The following is a 21,219-nucleotide window of genomic DNA, read 5'->3' as shown; positions in this document are numbered from 1 at the left end:
AGAGGTCGATGTTACCGGAGCTGGCGTTAGGCTCTAAGGGTATCTCATAAGGGGCAGGTGTTGGGCATACATAATGGAGGCTGTGGGGTGGAGTTTGTACAGAGGGAGGTAGCAATTGCCAAAGCGGATCAGACCCACACAACTTAACTAGCCCAGTCAGAGCCGGCCCTATGGTTTTGTTAAGTAAGGCAAATATATGTTACATTAAAGTCACATATTCAAATCGCCTCCCAATACTTGGCCCTCAAACAATAACACGCAAAAAAAAAGTGACCCATTTAATCCCCTGAATTAAAGGGTCAAAAATAAATAATGTAGGCCCCAACACTGTAAACACTATAATATAGACCTGAACCAAAGCAGGCCTAACCCTAAATACTACATAAAACTTAAACATTAATCCTTACACTAAAAAAACCCTCCAAACTAAGCATTGTAAATAAAAATGTTCCAAACACGTGAATTGTTTGTTCCTGCCACCCCAGGCTGCACTATAATAATTAACTAAAGTAAAAATATCCCGCCTAAACATGCTGTAATTTAACATTTATAACGCATTGAGACCCCACTGTTTATTACATCCCTCCTAAATCAATGTTTAAAAACATCCTAAAATCTAATTTACAAGTGCAGTAAAGTGCCCAATGCGTATCAAAAATATAATTACTATATCAATCATAAAGCAATAAAAAAACAAATCAGATTTAAAATTTCTGCATATGTATTTTTAATAAAATAATATTAATAAAATTAATAGAAATGTAAAAATTTCTGTTAAATTACTAAATAAAATAAAAACAAAATTAGTATTCATAAAATAAAATAAAAATATAATAATTTTAATAAATATAAATAAAAAATAAATACTATTTTAAATATTAAAATAAAACAAAAATAATTAAATAATTGCTAAAACAATACTCTCAGCCTCAAAAACAAAATAAAATAAAATATCTTTATTCTAAAAACTTTTACAACCCAAATAGCCAAAAATCTAATAACCCCAAAAAACAACCCCCAAAAACAAAATATAAAACAAAAATAATAAAAAAAGCTGTCACATTTACAACTTCAAACATAATTAGTAATTACATCAAACAAAAAAAACTATCTAACATAACAAAATCCAGAAACCCAAATAAAAATAAATTAATGTAAAAATTAAAAAAAAAACAACCCTAAACTTTAGGCTCGTTCTGCATACCCCAAAAAGCTTGTGTTGCGACCGACAAAAGCCTGGCTCCAATCTCGGGTCTGAATTACCTGATCAGTGATTCAGCACGAACAACAAAAAACTAGTAATTATATCCCTTTTGCAAAAGTGTGTGTGTGTGTGTGTGTGTGTGTGTAAATATAAGTGTGTTTGAGGCAATTGTTTTCTTTTAAAATGTTTTTCTTTTCTGTATTCATAATAAACACAGCATACTGACTTATCCCCTGAATAAGATCCTGCTGTTTATTTTATAAGTATAACATAGACCTCAGAAAACTCACTTTTGTTTCCCAACTTTAAAATGTGGAATTTTCTCGGTGTTTGGTTTTAAATATTCTCCTGTGAGAACTGCAACTCCATCACTGTAAGCGTTGTGTTTCAGAGCCTTCCGGAAAGTAACTAGCCTTTAAACAGAAGTGAAAGCTGGGTTGCCAACCCTCATAAGTCTCATGATAATTATTGTTTTCCTTAAAGCCCCAGCTCCTGGAGTCAAGTGGAAGTGTGATGATTTCAGCTTTCATTCTTAAAGAAAAAGTAAGTTTCTAGCCCTCGTGGCTGTGGCGAAAGCTTCAAAATGTAACCCCAATGGCTCAAAAAGCAGAAGGCAAATAAAAAAGAACCTCGAATCTATTGTTTTTACACAATCTCATGATTTTTAAGTCAATCTCATGATTTTTGGTGAGCCTGACTGGTGATTTTTGAACATTTGGGGTTAGCAATATTGTGAAAGTGATTTGAAATTGTCAGTTTCGCTCCTGTTGAAAGTCAGTTTCTATTAGTCTGTAGTATGGTAACACCCGTAGCGCCCCAGGCAGGTGCAGTATAAACCTCACAGGCCCTTGCCTTGGTAGGATGTTGCCATAAGTTAAATGATCTATTCTGAGTTTGGTGAACTGCAAGAAGTAAATAGCCTAAATGATGGAAAGCAATCTAGATTTTCTTATACAAATTATTTCAATTGTTGTATTCAAGAGTCAGATTAGACATTAAAATTTTAAAACAAACCCATGTCCCGTAAGTGGCTTGACACAAGATGTCATAACATGTCCGTATTAGAGCTGAATGGCTCTAATATTTATTTAATTTTCTTTCTTTATATAGGAATTAGATACCATGCTCATGTCATCTAATTTCTAAGTTACTATCTGCAAAAAAACTAGAGTTTCCAGGAATTATTTAAATTCAGCACCAATGTGGACACAAGAACAAATGGATATAAACTGGCCTTTAGGACGTTTAGACTTGAAATTAGACAAAGGTTTCTAACCATCAGAGGAGTGAAGTTCTGGAACAGCCTTCCAAGGGGAGCAGTGGGGGCAAAAAACCTAGCTGGTGTCAAAACTGAGCTTGATAAATTTATGAAGAGGATGGTATGACGGGACAGCCTAGTTTGGCAATTAACTGATCTCTGACCACAAGCGGTAAATATGCCCAATGGCCTGTGAAGGGATGTTAGATGCGGTGGGTTCTGAGTTACTACAGAGAATTCTTTCCGGGGTCTGGCTGGTGAGTCTCACCCACATGGCTCAGGGTTTAGCCGATTGTCGTATTTGGGGTCAGGAAGGAATTTTCTCCCAGGGCAGATTGGCAGAGACCATGGGGGTTTTTCACCTTCTTCTGCAGCATGGGGCACGGGTCATTTGCTGGTGGATTCTCTGTACCTTGAAGTCTTTAAACCGTGATTTGAGGACTTCAATAACTCAGTCATAGGTTAGGGGTCTATTACAGGAGTGGGTGGGTGAGGTTCTGTGGCCTGCGTTGTGCAGGAGGTCAGACTAGATGATCATAATGGTCCCTTCTGACCTTAAAAGTCTATGAGTCTATGAGGTGCCTAAGTAGCCCCTGGAATCACGGTTTAAGTTGCCCCCCTCCACCAAAATCTGAACTGGCACCCCTGCACAGTATCAATTGTGGGATAATCTGCTCCCCACTACCCCCACATTATTAGAGATCAGGAGGAAAACTAATTAGAGACTGATGTAAACCCTGAAGCACAAGGTTAAACCTCCCTGCCAACAGTTTTATTGTCATTAATTAGGATAACCCTGGATATTCTTGACATCCATGTAAATATCCAATTAGCCTTTGAATCTTGCTGAGGTCCCACCTTCAATGACATCCAGTGGAAGTGAGTTCCACAGGCTGATTGTACGCCACTTGAAAATGAATGAATGAAATAAATGAATAAGTCCAGTTCCCCTATGCCAGAGCAGGGGCTTCCAGGTTGATAGCACTGGGAGCTATGAAAGGTCCGGGGAAGACCCAGTAGGAAAGTCCTGGTGAGAATCAGTCAGGGGCCTCCAGGGAAAGCTGCAGACAACTGTCTGCAGGCCCTTTCTGGAAAGAGGAAGGAAATGTCAGGAAAGCATAGCAAGCTGCCCTTCCAGAGCCGAAGAGCCAGTGCTGGGAGGCTGAAAAGGGATGAGAGCCAAAAGCCAGCAGAGGGGAACAGCCAGCTGCCTTCCTGCACCAGAGAAGGCTGCAGAGGGCGGAAGGCTGAAAGCAGCATGCCTGCAGGCTCTCAGAGCCGAAACCAGAGGGCCAGAAAGGATGGGGCAGCATCTGGGGGCCACAAAGGAGGCCTAGGAAGCGAAGGAAGCAGGAGGAGCACGATTGCCCCTGGGAAGAAAGGCGGGGAGAGGCCGAGACACAACGGGTGAGCGGAGGCACTGCTTTTGGTTGGTCGGTTGGTCAAGTTTGGACAATAGACCCGGCCTAACGAGTCTGCGAGTTCTTAGCAAGCCGGGGAGCAGCCCTGCCTTGTTACTGTTCCCGTGATCTCGTTTTACGCGCCGGGGATAACGGAAGCTCCTGATCCCCCTTCTCGAGACCAGCCAGGGTTTTACATGTTTCCATCACGGCCCCTCTTCTCAATCTCCTCTCTCAGGCTCGGGCCCCAAGAGAAGGACCTGCTGGACGCTCCGACTCAGCTTCCCAAATGCCGATTAAACAAGGCCAGTGATCTACACGAGTGGCAAACCGCCAGCCTCGGCCTCAAAGCCACCCCTGCTGCCTGTCTGAGCCCCTGGGCCGGCGGCCCTGGCGCCCAGCGGGGAAAGGAGGAGCACCAGTGCTAGGGCTGGGCGATCTCAGGGCTGTTGATACTGTCAGGAAGGGAAGCGCAGGGCTCAGAACGAGCCGGTTCCCACCGAGCGCTAGTCCACGCGTCGACGTCTCGGGTTTTACTTCCATTTCCAGAATGATGCCGTCCCATCAGCCCCGGAGCAAAGAGGATGCGGTTGCAGCGCGGGAGCCAGCTGAGAGCTTCTTGTAAACAGGTTCAGGAACCGGCCCCCTCTGCCGGGGCTGCCCTCCTGCACAGATCGGCTGAGCTGCCCTCCATGACTCCCGGCCCTTCCCTCCTCCTCACCTTCCAGGAGATCCCCCGACTCCCCTCCGTCCTGGCAAGCATCCAGACTTCTCTCCACCTCCCTCTTCCTGCTGGTCCATAGTCCCCCGTCTCCTTTCTCTGCCCCCCCCGTGAGCCACCCCCAGACAGTAGCTTGCGCACCCTGCCCTGGCTGGGACCAGAATTCAGCATCAGCCAAGGCTCAGCAGAGGTAACCATTGCTGTGATTGCGCCTTGTGGAGGGGCGAAAATGCTCCGCCGCCAGCCAGAGGCGAAATGAAGGCGGGAGAATCAAAGCGGCTCTACATCTCCATTGGCAGTTTGAGAGGGCCGGGCCTGAGGGCCAGTCTAGAGATAGGAGCATCCTCCTGCCGCCATCGGACAATGATGCAGGAGACCAAAGCTCAGAAGGAGACACTGAGCCATGCCGTAGCCTGCTGCATCTCTGTGGAAGGCTGGGAGGAGAGCTGGGCTTTATCAGAAACAGTGAGGGATGCAAATGCCCTGTTCACCTTCCCACCTGCCTCCCACCAGACGAGCAAGTCTCCATTAGCACCGTCTCCCTGTCTCCTATTGACCACTCAGTCTGTGACTGGCGGGCCGGCTAGGGGAGAAGCCCTAGCAGGCAGCAGCTGGAGTTTTTCAGGCCAGTGTTGGTGGTTTTCTCTTGCTCCTTCCTGGGGGGTGGGGGAAGGGGGGGTTGCATTTTTAAGACACAGGACTGGGACTCAAAACCGAGTTGCATTCCCAGCTCTGCCACGCACCAGATGTGTGAGCTTGGGCAGGCCCCGTTACCCCCACCTTGTGCCTCAGTTTCCCCATCTGCGTAACTCGCATCATAACCCTGACTCAGCCCATTGGGTATTGAGAGCTTTTAACTGGTTCATGTCTGTAAAGAGCTTGGAGACCGGCCGATGGGAGGTGCTCTAGCAGGGTGACGTGGTTTGGTTTTTTATAGGATCTGCCTCTCTGCCGCCTCCTCTCAGCCTCCCATCTCCTTCTCTCCAGCAGAAACTGTGGCGCCTTCCTTCCTCCCGCGGGGCTAGGGCAGGCCTGCCCTTGTCCGAGTAGCTGGTCAAAGCCAGAGGGTGTGCAGGCCCCACCCCAGCAGGGTGGCAGAGCAGCAAGTCTGCAAATTAGGCGGAGCGGGGGCTTGAATGGGGTTTCCCACATCCCAGGTGAGCGCCCTGCCCACCGGGCTCTGGGCTAATCTGGGCTGGGGGGGCGGGGAATCTCTCCCTCTCGCCAGAGGGTTTTCGAGGGCCTCCAGTTTTCATTTCACCTCAGAATGGAAACACACACCAAATTGTTCATGAAACTCAGCTCTTGTCTTCCAGCCGGCCCTACACCTCCACTTGAAGAGCGGCTCCTCCTTACCCCATAGCTAGAGGCCGTAGATTCTCCCTGGCAGAGTTCCAGCCTGCCCTCCCCCCTCCACACACACACACACAGCTCCCCCGCTTCCTGGGGAGGGTCACAGCACCCTAAATTTGGGAACCCAAAGACCCAGCACGTCAGCAAGTTCCTGCTAGGCCACCTGTGCTGCTCTCGTGATCCAGCCCTTTTCCAGAGCTCGTCTCTCTCCGTTGGTTCATGTCTTCTCCTTCCCTTTCTGGGACGCTGGGGTCTTCATCTCCCAACCTCCGCCTGGGGAGTTCTCAGGTTGTAATTACTTGCTCTGACCACATTGCCTGTCTGACCATTTCCTTCCTGTTAAGCATGTGGGTTCTCATTTCATCAGCTCGATGCTGCAAAAATCTTTGTTGACAGTTTCTCTCTTTCCCTAATACGGCCCTCGGTCAAGAAGGTAACTTAGGGCACAAAGCACTTCAGAAACTTAAGCTCCAGTGACTATAGAAATCCCTGTAAATTATAGATATGAGAATTATTTCACTGAAATGCAGCCATCGCTGGGGTGGAGCTGGCAGCTGTTTAAACACACACAGCAAACCCACACAACAGTTGAAGAGAGGAGGTGGAGAAGAAGGCTGCATTCAGTCAGAATGGGGAAATTGAAGGCAGCAGAAGGTAATTATCCAATTGGAACTGGATTTGATCATGATCTATTACAACTACTCCGGGAGACGATATCTAATAATAAAAGACTCTTTTATCTAGCAAAACTAGGTCCAATGGCTGAACACTGAAGTCAGCAAAGTTCAGACTAGAAATAAGAATTTGTTAACAGTGAAGGCAATGGAACAGCTTCCGAAAGGATGTGGTGGATTCTCCAGCTTAAAATCAAGCTCTTTCTAGAAGATAGGGTCTCGTTCAACCATGAGTTATTGGGCTTGACAACGAATGGGATCACTCGGGGAAACTCTCTAGCCTGCGTCATACAGGAGGTCAGACAAGATGATCGTTACAGTCCATTCTGGCCTTAAAAATCTACTAATCTAGACTGAACACTGCAGGTAAGACGTGTGCTCCTGTGAAACATACGGTACATTCGTTAGTGACCAGTAGTGGTCGAGGCCTTGGTTACATCTCTTAGTTAGAATCTCGCTCAGGTTTGAAGTAGCACCAGTCTCGGTGGAATCTAAGCACTGCAAAGCACTCGTTAATGGTAGCCAGAGGCCACACAACACTGGAAACCCAACATCGAAGGGGTTCTGAATAAAGCAAGGAACTTTATAAACACACACGGAAAACAGATTGGGGAGGTATGTTTAAAATCACACACACACGGACGCACCCGCCCCACCAGCACCATTACATTAGCATGAAGGAGGAGGCAAGTTAATCTTTCAGGGCAAACCATCTGCAATGCCTTCAAACACCTATCCCACTTCTTCCGGGAACCCCCAAGAAGGGAGTTTTATTATATTTTTGCACAGCAAGATAACGGCTCCAAGTTATCCCCACCTCTGATGTCCCCAGTCTCCCTGTCTTCTGCCACTGTTAACTATTTATTAAGCACCATTGACGCTTCCTTCCACCACTCAGGACTGTCTTTATATCACAAAAACAATTGCCAACACTGGCATGAGTCAGCAGCCATGCGGCAGTGAGTGAATGGGCCATGAAGCCAGAGGTATCCCTCAGACCTCAGGATACGGTCCCCAAAAATCAGAGCGTGGGCGCATTGGTGGAGCAGCGAGGGGTCCGACGGTTCCTGGGCTGTCTTCTTTGAAGCTATTGATGACCTCCCTCTCCAGACCTGCCAATCTGACACCTTTCACTGGCAGCTCATACACTAAAGAAAAAGTTAAATCATAAATAGAAGCCAGGACCTTTTAATGTTTGGGGGTTTAAAACAAAAATCAGTTGAAAATACAGCATCCGAGGAGACCTGGTTTCAATTCCTGACTCCCGTATGCTCTCGGGCAAGTCATGTAAATCTCTGTTCCTTAGTTTCCCAGCCATAAATTACGCCCAGTAATGTTTATGAGGCTCTCGGATACTGTGATAACATGGGCCAGAGACGTACAAAGACAGCCAGAAAGATAGGCCAAGGTTTTAAAAACGGTTGCGTAAAATCAGGGTCTTAAATCCACACTGAGCATTTAAATCAACAGACTGGTTTTCGAAAGCACTGACTACTCAGCATCTGTGAGTGGGAACTGGCAGCTGCTGAGCGCTTACAAAAATCAGCCGACCGTGGAGATGCCCAAATGTGCTGCTATTAATATTTCCACCATCAAAGATTGGAATCTGTTCAGCTCCTTTTCTCAGCTTATGCCACTCACTGTTTTACTTGGAGCTGAAAAAATGCGTCTCGGTAAAAGAAAATCCTGAGGATTGCAGAGGTTGCTAACGTGTCTTTAGGAAAACAGATGTTCCCGGTCCGAGTCTTGAGTTTCTCTAACAGGACGTTACAAAGCCGTGCAGTGCTGAAGGCAGAGGGAGGACTTGTCCAGGAGTTTAATAAAAGGGTTTTCTTGTGCAAATAGGGTTCATTCACTACTTACAGGAAAACTCAACCAGCTAAGACTAGAACACACATCGGATGCCATCGCTCAGCAGCAGCTTTGCACGTCTTGTTGCTGAGACATTGCAGAAACTCAAGGCTCAGTTACCTGTCTACACCCAGGCCATGGACAGCATATCAGACACACACAACCTGACCTTCAAAATCTCTTTCCAGTCTTCGTAGCTAGTACGCAGAAACGTCCTTCTCCCCGCATGCCACCCCAGGGGATCTGCAGGGCCCACAACGCTTGACACACTTTCCACACCGGGCATACGCCTTCGTAAAATAGGTCAGGAAATCGTATCTCTGCTGCCTCTTGCCACGGCCTCACCACATCACTGGTTGTCTCTCAGTCGGCGCTTGGAGCCCTGGTGATTTGGGGGGGGTTTAAAGCGCAGTGGCTGCATAGGGGTAACGCAGCGAGAAGTCGGAGGCAGAGAGAGGGGTGCTGAGATCACAGCAGGCTCCCTGCTGGAGAAGAAGGGCGAAGGGCCGGAGAAGGGTAACGTCCAGGTGAGAGAGAGCAGGACTGCTTTTACTAAGGCAGAGCTAAGAACGGACCGGCAAGAAGAAATAAAGCAATTAAACAGTTTTGATGATAGGAATCTACTGATTACAGCAGAGAACTGGGAAGCAGGAGAGCAGCGAAGGAGATCAAAGTCCTCTGTTTATCTGCGCGGCCGGCAGAGCTCAGTAGCAGGAATGCAATTAGTACAATGACGACTTATGCTGCGGCAGCACCTGCGGGTGCCAGTTGAATGAAGGGCTCTAGTCTACCTACTAGATAAGAATGTGGGCTTATCTGACTGACACACACACACACACACCCCTGCATCACCCTAGCATCTGCGCGCCTCACAAACTAACACATTTCTCTTCACAACACCCCTTTGAGGCAGGGCTGTTATCCCCATTATACAGATGGGCAAAACTAAGGCAGAGAGAGACTAAGTGATTGGCCTAAGGTCACCCAGGAAGCCAGTGGCAGAGCTAGGAATAGAACCTGCGTGTCCTGGCCCAGTGCCCCACCCCCTACACCATGCTGACTCCCCAGTGCAAATTTCCCTTCCCCAACACGCCTCACTGCTGTAAGGGTGCAGGTCGCCGTTCCCAGCTATTTCCTTCTTGAGGCGTCAGCGAGAGATGGCCAGGGTCGGAGCTGACCCCACAGGACACGGCGCCAGTGGGCCAATGATAACTCAGGGGGGGTCACGTTTGGAGCTGCAGGGAGGTGAGACTCTGGCGTTTCCTCGTGCTCTGCAGAACCCGGTCACTCACCCCGCGGCACCAGCCTGAAACCAGTGACCATGCAGCATGCATCGCCGTGTTTCACTTTCCTCCAAGTAGGAACTGAAAATGCTTTGCTAAATGGCTCGGCAGAGGGTGTGCTCTCACAGCAGCGTCAGGCAGCGCAGCTGTGTCCTCAGCAGATACGCTGCTTGATAACGCCTCCCATGCTGCTCACCGGTGATGGGTGGCAGCAGAGAGCATCTGCGCCAGCACCGGTGGGGGCTGCGTTCCTGATGTCTCCTGCCGTGGAACACCCACCGTGGTGGCAGCATCTTAGGATGTCCAGAGCAACGTCCCGTTCCATCCAGAGCAGAATCACGCCGGCAGACTCCAGTCATCTCCCTCCTCCTCAATGACCCATCATCTTCAACCAGGGAGAGCAGCAAGCTGCAGCCCGGGGCTATCCTCAGCTCTATTCTAACCACTTCGTTTCTGGTTTAGTCTCACCATAAACGCTAGGCATGGGTCTGAGTCCCGAGGGCCAGCTCCAGACATTCCCAAAGCTTACGGGCTTGTCTACATCCAAAATAGTCTTTTGGCCCATTACAGACCAAGAGGCCAGTCGTGTGCTTGGATCTGGACCCAAAGTGCGGTGCTGCCTGATCAGGGGGTTTGGTCCAGGCCCCTACCACTCCAGGACAAAACTCCCATAGATCAGAATTAAATACCCAGAACCCAGTTGCTCAGACCTGGGGTTGCTCAGACTTTGGATAGCTCCTTCATCCCCCCGGTGCTTTCCACATGCCTACGAGAGAGCTTCGATCATGCGTCAGCCTAGGACGTGTGGCCCATCTGCTGATCGGGGATCCCGAGGGAGTTGTTTTCCGCCCCGAGGTCCCTCATGCCCTGACCTTTGGGTTAATGCACTGAGCATGAAACGCTGAGATGGCATCACGCGCGTACGGCTCGATCAGCTACCCCAGAAAGGAACCTGCCCTGGCCTTCCCACGGACCGAAAGGGGGAAGAGCTCCGTCACAGGCGCTGTCAAGGGAAGACGGTGGGAGGAGAATCGTTCTGATTAGAGGAACTGGGCGTTGCTGGGGAAAGTGGACGCATGGCGACTGTTTCTCTTCCGTCCCAGCTGGGCAGGAAGGCCCTGGCTATTTTTAGATATTCTTTTGCCTTTCCTCAAGCATGACATTTGCGAAGGGACGTCATGGTCCTTCGTGGCCCGTCACTGGCTGCACGCAATCAAAGGCTCCTGCGAACAAGAACGCTCTGCGTCCCTACAGCACGGAGGAAAGGCGCTTTTTAAAAATGGACTGAACAACTGGGGAACGCCTCCCACCCCGCCGCCCCCGTAGGCACAGTTTAACACTCAGAGAATGTAACTGTCCCCCAAGTCTCTGAATCGGGGAAACTTAACTAGGGGAAAAAAGCACCTTCCTGTCATCTAGTCAGAGCCCTACACGATCTGCCAAGGGCGTGGGTGGGCGTCAGAGCCTGAGCGGCAGCTCAAAAGTGCCATCTACACAGCTATTTCTAGCACGGCAGCATTTCGAGCTCCCCGATCCCACGTCTGCCGATCCGGGTTGGGAGCCTCGCTGCTGCGGGCGGGCGATGGACCCCGAGAGGTGACCCTGCACAGATGTCCCCTTCTTATCCCCCAGACCTGATCCCTGAGAGTGAATCAGAGACAGCAGCTCTGACTCTCGTGACGGCTCTTCGTCCAGCAGAGCCGGCAGATATGGGAGCGGGAGCTTGCTCCGGGGGAGGGGCGCAGCCTCAGAAAAACTAACTAATCCCCAGCTGCGCAGACTGATTCCTCACTTACACCTGTGCCAAGCCAGTTCAAAGAGGAGAGAACTGCACAGGAGTCTGGGAGGGGGCAGATTTTCGCCCTACAGAATCCCTAGTGGAGGGGGGGAGGCACGAGACAAGAAGTCCCCAGCTTGGCTCTCAGATCCCAGGGGGAGTTTGTAGGACTGGTATTTAAAAACAACACCCCCCCCACACACACACACACACACACAGACACACACTATTTTCACTTGTAAACTGAGCAAACGGACTGGGAGTCGCTGAGACACAAGCAACATGGAGCCGAAGGTGCCGTTTTTATAGTCACTTTTCAGAGAAGATCTGTCCCGCTTTGCTACCCTCGTCCTCCCGACACGTTTTGTCTGATTTGGCCTCCTCTCCCAGCACGTCTGCTGGATGGCCTGTGCGCTCTCTGCAGCGGGAAGTGCCTCCTTTGTTATCCGTCCATCCAATGGCCAATGTAACGGGGCCCTGATCCTTTCTTGGGGTCCCTTCCCTCTACCGTAATGTCACTAGTAAAATCAAAAGACACTTTGCAAACGCTAATTGTTAACGCACCTATTTCTAAAGAGCTCATCACCGTAGGGTCTGGATGTTCCACACACATCGACCAGAAATAAACCAGGCTTTCACCAGCGGAACAAACAAGTCTTGCAACTTCCCTGGGAGGTAGCTCACTATCACCCCCATCTTAAGATGGAGAAACTGAGGCATGGAGAGACCAAGTTGTGACGCTGTCTGGATTAAGGGCGACCATTTATAATATTATTTAGTATCAGTATCGCAAAATTACAACCATTTGTATGAGCTCTGCCATGGCAGGTATCATTGGAAAGGTTACAATTTGTTAGATATAATAGTATCGTTACTGTGCATATAACATCTGTGTATCTGAAGTGATAGCTATGACTGTCCCTCTGGATTTCAGATGGGTTTGCTCCTGGAGTAATTTTTTGTATCCAGTCTAGCTAGTTTGGGAATGAACAATGCCAGCTGATGGACACTTAGCTTTCACTATCAGCCATAAAAGGAGTTCCTTCCCACCTGCTGAGTCTTCCTGTGGATGCTTTAGCCAGGTAACAAGTAATGGCTGCCCCTATGACTCACCAGAGCATGCAAGGACAGGTGACTTGCTCACGTGGCCCTGGACTCCATCTTGTCTCTGTGAATTTCCACAAGCTCATCTAGAACAAAGAGCATCCACTCACAGGGCGGAAGGAATATAAGGCCCTGAAAACCCTCCAGACTGTGTCTTCATTCCTGCTTCCTACCTCTGGATCAATTCATCTGCAACTGACGCTGTGAAACAAAGGACTGAGACCCAGCCAGGTACTGGATGTACTCCAGAGGGACTGTACAAGCCTGCAAACTCCACAATTCGACTAGAAACCGGATACAGATGGACTTTCAGATCATTTGTATGTATCTGATTGCTTTAAGCCTATAACACCTCTCACCTTGTTTTTTTCTTTCCTTTTACAATAAACCTTTAGTTTTAGTTCCTAAAGGATTGGCTGGCAGCGTGGTATTTTGGGTAAGATCCAAACTTACATGGATCTGGTGCTGTGGCCGACCCTTTGGGGTCAGGAGAACGTTTTGGTAAAGGGAACAGAGTTTTGTTTTAAATAACTTCTCTCTTTACGGGACCTAGTGGCTGACTGGGAGCCTGACACTGAAATGCAATGAAGTGGGCCGTGTAGCTTCTTGTTTCTAGCTTCTTGATAACCAGCGTGGGGGATCAGAAGCCTTGTCTGTGGCTGGCCAGTGACTCTAACTGCAGTGTTAGCCACCAGTGTTGGGAGAATCGGCTCTCCTTTTGCAGCCTGCCCCTGCCTTTGGCATTTTCAGGTGAGCTTCCCGAGGCGCGGACGGGTCACAGAAGTGACTTGCCTACGGTCACCCAACACGTCTACAACAGAGCAAGGAATGCAGCCCAGACCAACTGACTGCCAGTTCCACGTTCTAACCACTAGACCATGCTCCCTCCACCCATCATGACACAGCCAACGTCTCTGCATGAAAATGCTGCTATTTTCCCACTAGACGCTTCCTTGTATGAGGCTTTTGTACTTGGCTTCTTGTTTCCAAAGTCTACGGTGACCCCCCCTGACCTTTCCTAAGCAGCTGCAGCGAGCGTTAGCGCGGAAAAGGAGGTAGAATCAAGCAAGGGGAGTAATTCCTGCCATCTTCCGGCACGGCCGCTGAGGATCTTGCAGACTTTTCAAGCTCCACTGCGTAGTTCAGGGAAGCGGGAGAGAGGGGGCCGGGTTCCCTCGTCTGGCTCCAATGCAGCCAACAATGCAACAGACTGCAAATCTGCTGTGTTCCCTCCAGAAGGGGAGACCTCAGCAGCAGGAGAAATTCATCAAACCAGCCCCCGGCTGCCTTCCGCAGATTAGGATCTTGCAGATTCAGTTCTCCCGGCTTGGCGCACAGCAACGGGGGGAGGGAGAAGCTAGCAAACAAAGCCGGGCCGCAACCCGTTTAAGTGAATAAGGGGGTCAGTAAACACAGCGTCGCACCACGCGCCGATCAGCAATCAGACAGCTGACTGCTGAAGAGCTGATTGCAACTCTGCACTGAAGATAAACCCAGAGCCACAGAGTACAGATTCGGGGGGGGGGGTTTCGAATCCAGGGCTTAAATTCAGCCTGTTGTGGAGACAATTTAGATATCACCAAGGTCAGCGGCTGTGACTTTGCTCTCTGCATGTGTTGGGGAGCCAGGGGGGGGAAGTTATCTAGTCACTTTTCTGACCAAAGCCATATTTAGGGTGACTTGTCCGCAGTCACGCAAGTCACCAGCAGAGGTGGGACTAGAAGCCGCGCGCCTCGTCCCTTTCTCTAGCCCCCGCTGATGCAACACTCCAGCTAATCCTCCACTTAGCCCTTCCCTTAAGCACATGCTCCACTTCAGGCACACGCATACGTGCCTCCAAACAGGAATGTACTGACTCAGGGCGCAGCTAATGAATTGTGTAATCCTTGGAGGCTGTCACAGAGCCAAGAAGAGATGGGATTTGATTCCCAGATGCAGAATGATGCTTTGATATGCTATGAACGCCGAAGGCGCGTTTGCTAAAAAGAAAAAAATCTGCTGGATTCCCTGCAAGTTATAGTTTGGCAAAAGTCTAGTAAACGCGCCGTCAGCAGCACGGTGACAGGCACTGTTCCAAAGTAGCTCTCTGGACTGAGAAGAGCTCCTCCAGAGAGAGAAGCTCCCTGTATTCCTGTAGGGGGAATCAGGAAAGGGACAGGTCCCACTCCCAGGGGAATACAGGCCTGAAGGAAAGTTAGCTGGGAAAGCCGCTGGGCCGGCCCTTCCTGTTGCCTTCTCCTCTTTAGGATGCCTTGTGCAGAAATCCAATGAACAGTGGATCCATTCTGGATTCTGCATGATTTCCTTCTCTTCTCTGTGCACGACCCCAGCTGAGACAAGCCAAGACACCAGTTAAATCCCCCGGAGCGAGCTGGATCCCCACCGGGAACCAGGCCGATGAGAGAGTCGTGTTCCAGCCTCTCGCTCGCGCTCCCTGGAACCCGACCGCGGTCTGTCATTGTCTCCTCACGGGTCTTTCCATTTCATCCTCTGCTAGTTAAATGAAAATCACTTGTTTCCACCCCCGCGTCACAGAGCTCTGATCCTGCTGACCGGAGCTTCCGAATCAGGGCAAAGATGAGAAGCCAAGAAGATTTATACACACGGCACGCGCCCTGTTTAGCTGGATGGGCAACAGGCAGAGATATGCTTTGAGGGACAGCTTCCTCCAGTGATGCCAGTCTCAACACCCTTTCTGTTCAGTTTCCCCACAAACCTCTCTGCCTTTTCTTCCATGCCATCCGGTCGCTGGCATGCCCTTCCGCCCGTATCCCCCCTGAAAACCCACCTCCACTGTGACGCCTACTGAAAACCAACCGGCTGATTATGGCTCAGCTGTGTAGCACCTGCCAAGAGGTATTTATAGCATTTTCTCTCTGAAACGTCTCTTCGGGGCATGGCCAATCACCCGCGTATGGTACGCTGTACCCTTTTCCCTACTCTCTCCGTTAGCTTTGTCTGGCCGCTTGGCTGACAGGTTGGGGAGAGAACCAAAAAAGCTGTCATAGTTTGAGCTACAGAGCCAAAGTGCAAGAGCTGTTCCTCCGTGGACGGGGCCCTGTAACACACTCACCCGTGGGCTACCGCGGCACAGTGCACTGCGCTGCACACGGTGGGCACTGCCAGATATTAATCACCTTTCCTCCGACGTACAGCGCTGGCAAAATGCCCCTTCCAGCAACGTCCCACACGCCAGATACGCCGGCGCGTCTCACTAGGATGTCAGCTGAAGTGTTCCTCCCTCGCTGCTGGAGCCCCGATAGCAGAATGGGGGCCCAGCCATGAGCGTCAGTAAAGCGTGATGGATGGGAATACTCAAATACATAGAATCAGAGAAGGTTAGGATTGGAAGAGACCTCAGGAGGTGTCTAGTCCAACCCCCTGCTCAAAGCAGGACCAACCTCGGCTAAATCATCCCAGCCAGGGCTTTGTCAAGCTGGGCCTTAAAAACCTCTAAGGGTGGAGATTCCACCACCTCCCTAGGTAACCCATTCCAGCGCAAAAGGTTCCAGTGCAAAAGTTTTTCCTAATATCTTCAACTACCTGAAAGTGGGTTCCAGGGAGGATGGAGCTAGGCTGTTCTCAGTGGTGGCAGATGGCAGAACGGGGAGCAATGGTCTCAAGTTGCAGTGGGGGAGGTCTAGGTTGGACATTAGGAAATACATCCGTGTGCAAAGCAGCCAGGAAATCAGAAGAGATGCCACACGTAAGGGACAAAACGGCAACAATGCCTCTGAAACGTACTACAAAGGATGGAGCAGGTGGCTTCAGAAGGGGCGGCGCACAGATCAGATTGAAAAAAAAAAAAATCCACCGTGGGCAACAGAAGAATGGGTGCGCCAGTGGCCAAGATGGCGGAGCCCGAGTCAAGACTTTAATCAAATATAAAAGGAGCAAAGACGAGACGATATTACCAGCGGCCATGAGGGCTCAGGGAAGAGAAGGAGCTAACGTAGTAAAATGCACCTACTCCGTTCATGACACAGCAGAGACACCCAGTGTCGCCCTTGCTGAATTTCACACTGTCTCGCCGACGTGAGCAAAGGCGCACCATGCGTTCGCTGTGGAGAAACTCTTCCGCTCGCCACAACTCGGGGCAGGGAAGGCCGTGGCGGAGGGACAGAGATGGGCGCGGGAGCAGACAAGACTATTTGTTCCAGAAAGAACAGGAAGCGAGTTCTGTCCATCAGAAGTATTCACAGAACACCGGACAATGACGTATCTACGGGCTGATACTTCGGGGAATTAAACTGTTTAGTCAGTAGAAGGAATCGTGAACAAAAAGAATAACCTCGAATATCCACATCCTCAGATCTCTAAGCTTCGGGAATAACAGTTACCAGAGGACTTATTACTGACTAAGAAAACCTTACATTCACGTAGGGCTTAAAGGATCTTTTAAATTACCTGGAGGAATCACGCATCCGTCACTGACATACAGCCACCTCTGGGCCAGCACACCCCAGCTGTTTAACAGCACACCGCAACCCCCTACAAGAAGTTGGCCTGGAAAGGAAGAAGGATACCATCTTCAAATGAAATCACAGGTGAGGAGATTTGTATATCCTTAGCTACGATTCGTGGACCTCAATGCAAGACGCACCTCGGAGACGGAAAAATAAGACCATGTTGCAGCCCAGAGATGCCTGCCGTGGAGGGTGGCAGCGGAAATCTAATCACACGAGCTCAGAGATGGCCAGGGCACCAGAGAAAAACGCTTCCCCGCCGGAAAGAGAAAAAAGCAACCATGTGGTAAGATGAGGAGCCCAGACCCAAGCTCATGTGGCTACACTACTGACTGACGGGGCAGAGCACCAGCCGGTGAGCGCTCAGCACCACTTCCTGCAGCTCGCGGGTTCTCCTGGGAGGCCTCCTGCCCAAGCAAACGCAGCAAACGGGAAGCCAGCGTGCAGAACAGGCCGGGCCCCACGCAGAATCAGACAAAGGGGGGAAAGGTCTCCCGGCCTTTGCACAAACGGAGCTGGGAGACTGCAGCCGAATGGCCGGACAAGGCTTCCCAGCCATGCCTCAGACAGGCTGGGCCTGACCCCGCTGTCCTGCCGGGAGCTTTGCCGTGGATTCCTGTGCGAGGAGGGTCAAGCTCGGACACAGCCAGTGAATGTATTTCCTGTGGTGCAGGGGGTGCCAGGAACCCAGCGGATCCAGTTCAAGCTGTTGTTGATAGGAGAAGGCCTGGGATACTTGAGTGACCACCTCTCCCTCGAGGTTCCTCCAAGACAACTGAGGACAGCTAACTTGTCCTTGCTCTTTGTCCCTGTCATGGGGTTCTCTGCTCACCACTCAGGCACCAGCTTGCGGCCGCGTCTGGGGAATTGCTTCACAGGATCTGACGCCTCCTTCTGTCTCTCGTTCATGCTACGACCCCTCTTATGACTCGGGATGCGCCCTCTTGGTCCTCCAGCCAGATCATGATAGTTTTCCCCTCCCAGGATATCAAACTCTCCCTGGACTGGCTGACCAGGGATCGTTCCCGGCAGTTCTCCAATTCCAGGCTATGTCACTGGCTGGTGGGGGAACCCAGGCCCGCCCACTACTCTGGGTTCCAGCCCAGGGACCCTACGACCAGCAGCCAAGGTCTGCTCCATCCCAAACCTTGCTGCTATTTCCCTGGACTGCTTCCTACTCCATCTCTATCACTTCCTTATCCACTGCCCTTCTGGGTATGCCCTTCCCTCAGGGCCAGGCTCCCAGGGCTTCTCCTTTCCCCCTGGGCTTCTCCTTTTTTCCTCTCTAAGCCCAGAGAGCAGGTCCTGGATCCCAGGGCTTGTCTGCTCCCATGGGTCTCTTCCTTTCCCTCGCTTGGCCCAGAGAGCAACTTCTCTTCCAGGCCTGACACCAGCCCCGCCTGCTCCTGCTCAGCTGGGCTCCAGCCTCAGGCAGAGGTTGCTTATCAACCCTCATTCGCCCACCACCGGTGCAGCCTGTCGGGATTAACTGGCCCCTTCGGAGCCTCATTAACCCTTTCCAGGTCAGCGTGGGGTGAACACCTCAGCACAGTCCCTAAATCAGGGAGCGCACAGGCCCGTGTTAGCCCAGGCACCCCATGGACGTAACTCCCTGCCTGAGACTGGCCACGTTAGTCCGTCCACAGCCTTCCGGTTTGCCACCGTTCTCCTCTTGGGCCTCCTTGGGTAATTTTTTGTTGCCCCGATTTCTATTTGGCAAAGAGCCAGTCAAGTTCTCTCTGGGCCACTGGACCCAGCTGTGGCTTGCCAGTGTTGTTTGGTCTTAGGAACGTAGGCACCACAGGGCTGAATCGACTCTGAGGTCCATCTGGCCCAGTATCCTGGTGAGCCCCAGATACGTCAGAAGAAGGTGTCAGAACCTCGCAATATCCGATGGGGGATTACCTGCCCCCTGCGTTAGGTCTCAGACTGGTCTCTAATTGTTAGAGATGGTCTTAAACCCTGAAGCCTGAGATTTAATGTCCAGTTTCTTCAGTAAAGTACCCAGCTGTTTATAATGGGCACAACAGCAGATTCCCCAGTCTGTGTCTGCAGATCCAACCTAGTGAGACAAGGTGTGGGAGGGAATATCTTTTCTGTCCTGAAGAAGAGCTTGGTGTAAACTCGAAAGCTTCTCTCGCACACCGACAGAAGCGGGTCCAATAAAAGAATTTCCCTGACCCACCTCGTTTGTCTAATATCCTGGGACTGACAGCGACAACGCCACTAGATGGACATCTTCCGCATGAGCAGGGACAGCCATTATTCCCCCACAGCGCAGAGTAAACAAACAGGATCACAGGCACCTCGGGTACGGGTGCAAACGGACCGCCGAGCTCCCTTTCTGTTGCTACTGCTGCGTAATACAGTAGCACCTGGAGGTCCCAATCAAGATTGAGAACCCCTTGTCCCAGGCTCCGTACAGACACCGTCTCTGCAGCACGAAGCTTGCACTTTAAACAGGCGAGACACACACAGGGTGGGAGAAAAGGAATTTGGGGAAAGAGCTACAAATATGATTCCAGGCGTGGAAAATCTGCCCTGCAGTGAACGGTTTAGGAAGCATCATCTATGTAGCTTACCCAAGAGAAGTTAAGAGGTGACTTGAGCACAGTCTAAAAGCACCTACACTGGGAGAAGAATCCGGGGGTTCCAGCATCCGCAGCTGCACGGCAGCCAGCCAGCCAGACTGCCCAGGAATCACCGAGGCCAGGAATTCCCTCTCGCAGAGAATTTCAAATCTGGGGGGGGGGGGTTCGTTCCAAGTCGGAACCAGACCAAATTTCAGACTATCCAAATCCTCCACCAAACAGAACGTCCTTTCTCTGCCCGGCTCCAGCTCTCTAATCTAACAGACCGAGAAAACAAGAGTCAGTGACCGGCAGCTGAAACTCGTTTAAAGGACCTCGTCTGCAGCAAGGGAGATTCAAGTGAGATATTAGGAAAAGCTTTCCAACTCGCAAGGGAGTTAAGCTCTGAATTAGGCTTCCAAGGGAGGCTGGGGCATCCCCATCACTGGAGGTTTTTAAGACAAACACCTGTCAGGGCTGGTCTAGGCTTACTTGGTCCTGCCTCAGCACAAGAGGTATAGACTAGATGACTTCTCGAGGCCCCTTCCAGCCCGACTTTTTATGATTCTGTGATTCAACCACAAGACATGCACCATTACTTGGTCAATTTCTATGGCCTGTGTTTAAGCAGGCAGTCTGGCTGGATGATCCGAACAGTCCCCACTGGCCTTAAACCTATGAATTATTATACCCATTGTACAGATGGGGAACTGAGGCACAGAGAGGTTAAGTGACTTGCCCATGGGCACAGTGGAATGTGGTAGAGCCTGGAGCTGAGTTCTAGTCCCGTGCCTTAATCCAGAAACCATCCTTCCTCTTTAGTGTTAAGGGAGACCATCACTGACCACAGCTAATAAGCCTGGAACCAGATTCCTACCTGCACTTAGCACAATGCAGTTGTCACAGTTCAGTGCAACTGCCCCTCTGTTTCCTCTCCATGGTCCACCAAGGACTCCCATGCTTAGGCTTCTGGGCTTCTAGCCGCTACCTCTCTTGGGCAGAGACCTGAATCTCTCTCCCTCCTGACCAGGTTGCACAGTTCCCTGCCTAGACTGTGGTAGCCCCAGTAAACCAGATTGCCTAGAAGGCCAACGTCTGCGCTTTGCTTTCTCTCCAGGGGCAAAAGAACCTACACGCCTGCGAAAAACTTACCAGAGGTCACCCCAACTCCATCCCCGAGGTGTCTGTCAGTCCTTCAAAACTTAAACCGAACAACCAGGAATAGCTGAGTCTTTCTTTTATACAGCTTGGGCCTTTAATCTTGGCCTCACGTCACAAGTGATCAGCAGACCACGGTCCCCTTCTCAGGGCGTAGCTTCAAAAAGCTGGATTCTTGCATAATCAGAGGCGAGAAATTTGCATTCCCCTCCCCCTAGATATCTCCAGGAAAGCTACTTAACACCTTTTGTTCCTAGAGTCCACTCTCGTCTGACACTTTGTTCAATTGTTTGAACCCCCAGGTCTCACGTGTGCCACAGCATGATTCCTCCCCACAGTGGTTTGGGACAAGTATTTATGCTAAAATAAATCATGCTAAATAGCGAGAGGGAGAGATGCA

This window comes from Emydura macquarii, unplaced genomic scaffold (genome assembly GCF_026122565.2).
Source record: "Emydura macquarii macquarii isolate MOO-44397 ecotype Brisbane River unplaced genomic scaffold, CSIRO-AGI_Emac_v2 contig_509, whole genome shotgun sequence".
In the NCBI taxonomy this organism is placed as follows: Eukaryota; Metazoa; Chordata; order Testudines; family Chelidae; genus Emydura; species Emydura macquarii.
The sequence above is the reverse complement of the archived record's forward strand: the minus strand, read 5'-3'. Positions refer to the sequence as shown.